General features: G+C 37.1%; 1 pseudogene; it reads left to right on the top strand.

Moving 5' to 3' along the window:
• Nucleotides 1-576: 576 nt before the first annotated feature.
• On the top strand, nt 577-1,791 carry LOC131079102 (probably inactive leucine-rich repeat receptor-like protein kinase At5g48380; annotated as a pseudogene).
• The last annotated feature ends 4,209 nt before the right edge of the window (nt 1,792-6,000 follow it).

The raw sequence follows: 6,000 nt of genomic DNA, 5'->3' as shown, positions 1-6,000 counted from the left end.
CTTTAAATTCTCTGTTAAAATAAAAACTTTTCATTTTCGTAGCTTCGAACTTTTAAAATTTTTGAATGCTTTACGAGGTTGTTTGATAAGGATAAACGTATGTAAGTAAAACTCTATATTCACTCCAAGCCCAGAAATTTTTTGGGGGGCTTTGGAGTTGGTTTTCCTTTTCTATGTATATTCAGGGACATAGTTTCATATTTTCAGTCTTTAGGCCCTTGGGCTTTTTTAGGAAATGTGAAGTTCATGCTGTAAATTTTCATTTGAATCAATATATCAATCTGACTATGCCTTTTATCAATAAAAAAAACTTTCCCCCTATATTCAGAGAGTGAACACGGTCATTTATTATTTTAAAAGAGGGTTGGGTGCATGAGTTGGAGAGTTGTAGTGTGGATGCACCCCCTTAGATGGAGGGGATTGACATTACACTCCTTTTTATAACCTCTCGCGTGATTTGGGAAGTGGTTGGCGTTTATCAGTCGTAGAAGGATGTAATCAATCTTTCTAAACGAAAACCTCTCTTACACGTGTTTGATGTCCTCCCTGGCAGTAACGATGGGCAGATAGATGGAAATGGAGCGTCCATTAGCAATTAGTGTTTGCATTACAGTAAACAAGATGATCTCAACTTTTTATCCGATAGAATTTATTGTATGAGAATTTTGGATCGAAAAATTGTCTCACGCCCGAAAACAATTTTATTCCTTATTGATTGCAGTAGCTAGCTAAAAAACCATTTTCAAGTCACCGGGCATTTGCCTTCTATCAAATCGAAGGGTGAAAGATTGCCGCTAATAAATAGCAGTAAATTTCATTTAATGTTGCCAGTTGTGCTATGTACTGCTTCAGCTACAACGTCCCAGCGAGCCTGTATGTAAGTCGAACAAAGTGAACGGAAAGACCGATGGTTCTCTATTAGCAATCAAAAGGTTGCAACCATCTGCACAGACTAACAAGAAATCCAAGTCTGAAATGATTACTCTAGGCAAATGCGTCACAGAAATTTGGTTCCACTTTTTGGCTACTGTGTTGCAAAAGGAGAGAAGCTTCTAGTTTACATGCACATGCCTAATGGACCCTTGGACGAAAAACTTCATGTTGTTGAGCCAGATGGTAATAGTATAGATTGGCCCAAAAGGTTAAAAATAGCAATTGCTGCAGCTAGAGGATTGGCTTGGCTTCACCATAGCTGCAACCCTAGGGTAATCCATAGCAATGTAAGTTCTAAATGTATATTATTGAATGAATATTATGAACCGAGGATAACAGACTTTGGGCTTTCTCGGTTGGTAAATCCTTTAGAGACCCATCTTAGCATATTTGTCAATGGTGATTTTGGCGATTTGGGTTATGTAGCGCCAGAATACATGCGCACCTTGGTTGCCACTTTGAAGGGGGATGTCTTTAGTTTTGGGGTTGTTCTTCTAGAGTTGGTTACTAGGCAGAAACCTGTTGAAGTTGAAAATGTACATGAAAGTTTCAAGGGTAATTTAGTAGATTGGATCAGTAATCTTTCAAAACATGGTAATGCTCAGGAAACCATCGACAAAGATTTGGTTGGCAGGGAATATGATGCAGAGCCTGTACAAAAGTTCTGGAAGTGGCTACTAACTGTGTTCTTTCTCCAGACAAGGAGAGGCCTTCTATGCATGAGGTTCACCATCTGCTAAGAGCTATTGGTGAGAATTACAACTTTTCAGATCAGCATGATGATATGCCTATTGTATCAGATGCTGCTGAGTGTGATTACTCAAATGAGCTTATAGTGGCAATAGAACCAAAGTGAAATTCGGCTATAGCTAGTTCCTTGAAGTTGAGTTCTGGGTCCTTTCCGTCAAAACGATCTATAAGCCTCTCCGTGAATTCTGCATATGAAGTTATTTGATCATGGTCGAGGGTGACCGTTCCATGATGCCACCATTCATGAGCGACTCCTTCCAGGTGAAGTACTGCAAATTTGATAGCTTCATCTTTAGGCATCGGGTTGAGCTGGAAGTAGGTATCTACTTTTTGTACCCAATCTCATGCCGAGGTTGCTTCGATCCCATCAAAGGATGACAAATTAATCTTACCAACCTTGTGTTTGATATCATAGTTGTAGTAGCCACGACTTCTACCGCCTGAGCATTTCATCTGGAGTTCAACATAATCCTTGAAGGATATATCTCCCTCAAGATTTGCATCCTTCCAATCTTGATTCAGTTGTTCTTGCAAATCCTAGAAAGTGGCCTCTTTCTCCCTGCAGGGTGCTTCTGTTCTCTGGGGAAATGTCAGCATTAGTGGCTAGAAATGGGAGCGCTGTGGGTTTGACCTTCTAGTGACCGAATTATCGTCATGATCTCCATTTCTTTTACCTACGGCCAATTGTCACAATGTATCCTCTATGATTTTTTGTCGTTATTCCCCTCATAATTATTTCATTGAGTTGAGCTTGGCTTCTGGTCAGCTCCCTTAACAGTGATATAACTTCATTGGTAGGATCCTGTGGTTCCCCCATTCTATTAGCAGAATGGTACCTCCTTCTGGTGTACACCTGCATCCACTACCCGACAGGCTAGCAAGATCACTAGCTTTGATACCACTGTAATGTTCCCTACGCTGTATAGTGCCTTTAGACACTACTCCTCATATAATGATGATCACACGTGTGCTCCTTGTGATGACCGTATGGTTCGCTCCCTTGATGTTTGTACAATATACCCTCCCTGACTGTACAGTGAGTATTGGGTGAGTGTACGGTAGATGTCGTTCGGCCATACGGGGTGTATGGTAGTGGCCGTATAGTGGGTGAATACCCGTTGGTAGATGTTGTTCGACCATATAGGGTGTACAGTAAGGGTCTGTACGATGGGTGAATACCTACTGAGTTCCGCCCTCAAAGGCCTCTGGATACTTTGTCTGTTTGATGTTGTACAGAGGCATGAAATGACTTATTGTTATGCTAGACACAAGAAACTTAGATGAAGATTCGCACATACAAAGAGAAATTATATTGATAAGATTCGCACAACAAATTTCACACTCCAAACAGAAGCAGAATAGGGTGAGGGATGAATCCCACCGAAACTGTGGATACCAAGTAGGGAGGGTCTTTCACCTCTGAAATGGCAGATAACAAAACTCCAACAAGAATTCACACAACAAAGAAAAATACCAAATTTGCATACCTACAACAATGACTAACTCGGCCATATATATGGGCTCCAGGAAGTTTCGTGAAGGATTACAAATGGGCCAACACCAAAAAGTTTATAACTAACTAATTAATAAAAGGGGCCCGAGATATATTATGAAGTACGGGGCTGTACAATAAATTATTTAAGTTGAATATTTAATTATATCGGGGACATTACACTAAATATATATGCATATTCCTAAACAAGAAAGGAAGAAGCTTGATGAAAAGTAAATACAATGTATTCTTCCTAGATATAGTATTGAATTTAAGGCATATCTTCTCATGGTTCCCAAGACAAAGAAGATTTACATTAGTAGGGATGTAATTTTTTATGAGAAGAGAGAGTCAAGTTTTCCCACTTCATCACGTGCTATAGACAGTGCTCCTATGTTCAACATGGATGGTAAAAATGATGGAAACGTTGATAGTTAATCAACACCCACCAATATCACAAAACCTTTACCAAAGTGGCACACTAGTACCATTCGAGATGCAAAGATAGATGGATTTCCATACATTTCCACTTCAAGTCCAAGGACTCACAACTTGGCTCGCAATGAGGTAAACTTATCTCTAATGACTACAATTGTTGAAAATTTTGAGCCATATAATGTTAAGAAAGCACTAGAGTCAAAGCCTCAAGTGGAAAGAGGCAATGGATGCAGAGTATCAATCTTTGATGAAAAACAACACTTGGGAGCTTGTTGATCTACCATCTGGTAAGAAAGCTATTGGTTGTAAATGGATTTTTAAATCCAAGTATAAATAAAATGGTAGCATAGATAAACATAATCCTAAGCTTGTAGCCAAGGCTTATGCCTAGAAAGAAGGGATAGACTATTAGGAAAACATTTCTCCCTTTGCAAAGATAAAAGCCATTAAAATGATTTTTGGCTTTAGTTGCCCAATTTGGTTGAAAATTATACCAAATGGATGTAAAAAGGTGCCTTTTTTAATGGAGACCTTAAAGAAGAGGTCTATATGACCCAACCAGAGAGATATATTGCACTTGGTAAAGAAGAAAAGGTGTGCAAGCTAATCAATTCCCTATATGGTCTCAAACAGGCTCCTAGAGATTGGTATATCAAGATTGATGAGCATGTTCTAAAACATGGTTTCAATAGGCATCCATATGATCCAAATCTCTACCTCAAAGATCAAGAGGGGATATTGTGATCATTAATGTATATGTTGATGACTTGGTTGTCACAGGTATCTCAGAAGAAATGGTTGAAACAACCAAGAATGATCTCAAGAAGGCTTTTGATATGACAGATCTTGGACTATTACAAACAAAACACCATATCTTTGTGTCATAGAGGAAATATGCCAAAACACTACTTGAGAAATTCAGAATGATGGATTCCAAACCCATGTCTACACCTATGAAATCAAGTTTACAATTATCTACAACTAAAACTTCTTCTCAGGCGAATGCAACTCTCTATCGTCAAATGGTTGGAGGTTTGATTTACTTGACTTATACTAGACTAGACATTAGTTTTTCTATTAATTATCTATCAAGTTCATGTAAGAACCAAAAATGTCCCATTGGAGTGCAACAAAAAGGGTCTTAAAGTATATACATGGTACAATGGATCATGTTTTAGAATATAAAAAGAATGATCAATTCTTCTTTACAAGAAACAAAAATGCAGACTATGTAGGTTCTATTGATGATAGAAAATTCAAATCTGCATTTGTTTTCTTCCTAGGTTTAGGACCTATTTCATGGGGAAGTAAGAAGCAACCCACAGTTGCTTATTCCTCAATAGAAGTGGAATATCATGTAGAAAGTTCAACAGTTTGTGAAGCAGTTTGGCTACATCACATATTAGAAGGATTGGGGCTACCACAAAACCAACCTACAGTCCTCTATTGTGACAATAAGAGTGTTCTCAATCTTGTTCGTTAGTCAGTATTTCATGAACAGACCAAGCATATTGAAGTTGATTGTCACTTCATTCGAGAACATGTTCAACAACACAACATTCAACTCTAGTTCTGGTCTACACAAGAACAACGTGCTGATATCTTCACCAAGCCTCTTGCACATGTGAAGTTTGAAACTTTTCAGGATTCTCTTATTAGTACTTTAAAGAAATGATATAATAAGTGGGGAATGTTGGTTATTACATCATTCTGGTATGATTTGTTTGGTTTGTTTATTTGTTTGTAATTTGTTATGGATTGTTAGTCTATTTAGGCAAGTATTTGTTATTTTGTTAAACCCATGATTAGCAGATAAAGCACACTGTTGCAATCATACTGCTGTATAAATATCTTTCATAATGCAATATGATGGCAACTTTTTGGCTTTAATTTGTCAATAACATAAACATTAATGTAATGTATAAAATATAGGAGTAGATTTCATATGAAATAAAAGGCACGTGGAATCCCTTGTGAATCAACAAGGACCACCTTGCAAGGCTAAATACTCTTGGGTGAAATTTATTAAATGAAGAAATGGTTGTATAACATGAATGATCAAACTGAGAAGAATTATATCCAATACAATAAAATTTATATATGTAGTTTAAAAAGATAAATAATTTTTTTACTGTATACCATACAAATTGTATCCTAAATTTCCTAAAGTATGCAAAATTTAAAGACACCTTGTAAACATCAACAAGTATGCTTACATAGTGTTCAATGTGCTAATTCTTTATGTTAGGGATATACACCACATGAATAGCCTTAATAATAAACATTGCCACCAAAAAACATAGATTCAATATGTATTAGCATGGAAAATGCATACAAACTATTTGACAAAATGACTATAGGAAATGTCATCTATTAATTAAAAAATA

Source organism: Cryptomeria japonica, chromosome 4 (assembly GCF_030272615.1).
Source record: "Cryptomeria japonica chromosome 4, Sugi_1.0, whole genome shotgun sequence".
Taxonomy (NCBI): domain Eukaryota; kingdom Viridiplantae; phylum Streptophyta; class Pinopsida; order Cupressales; family Cupressaceae; genus Cryptomeria; species Cryptomeria japonica.
Note: the sequence above shows the minus strand (reverse complement) of the source record. Positions and strands in the feature narration are given on the sequence as shown.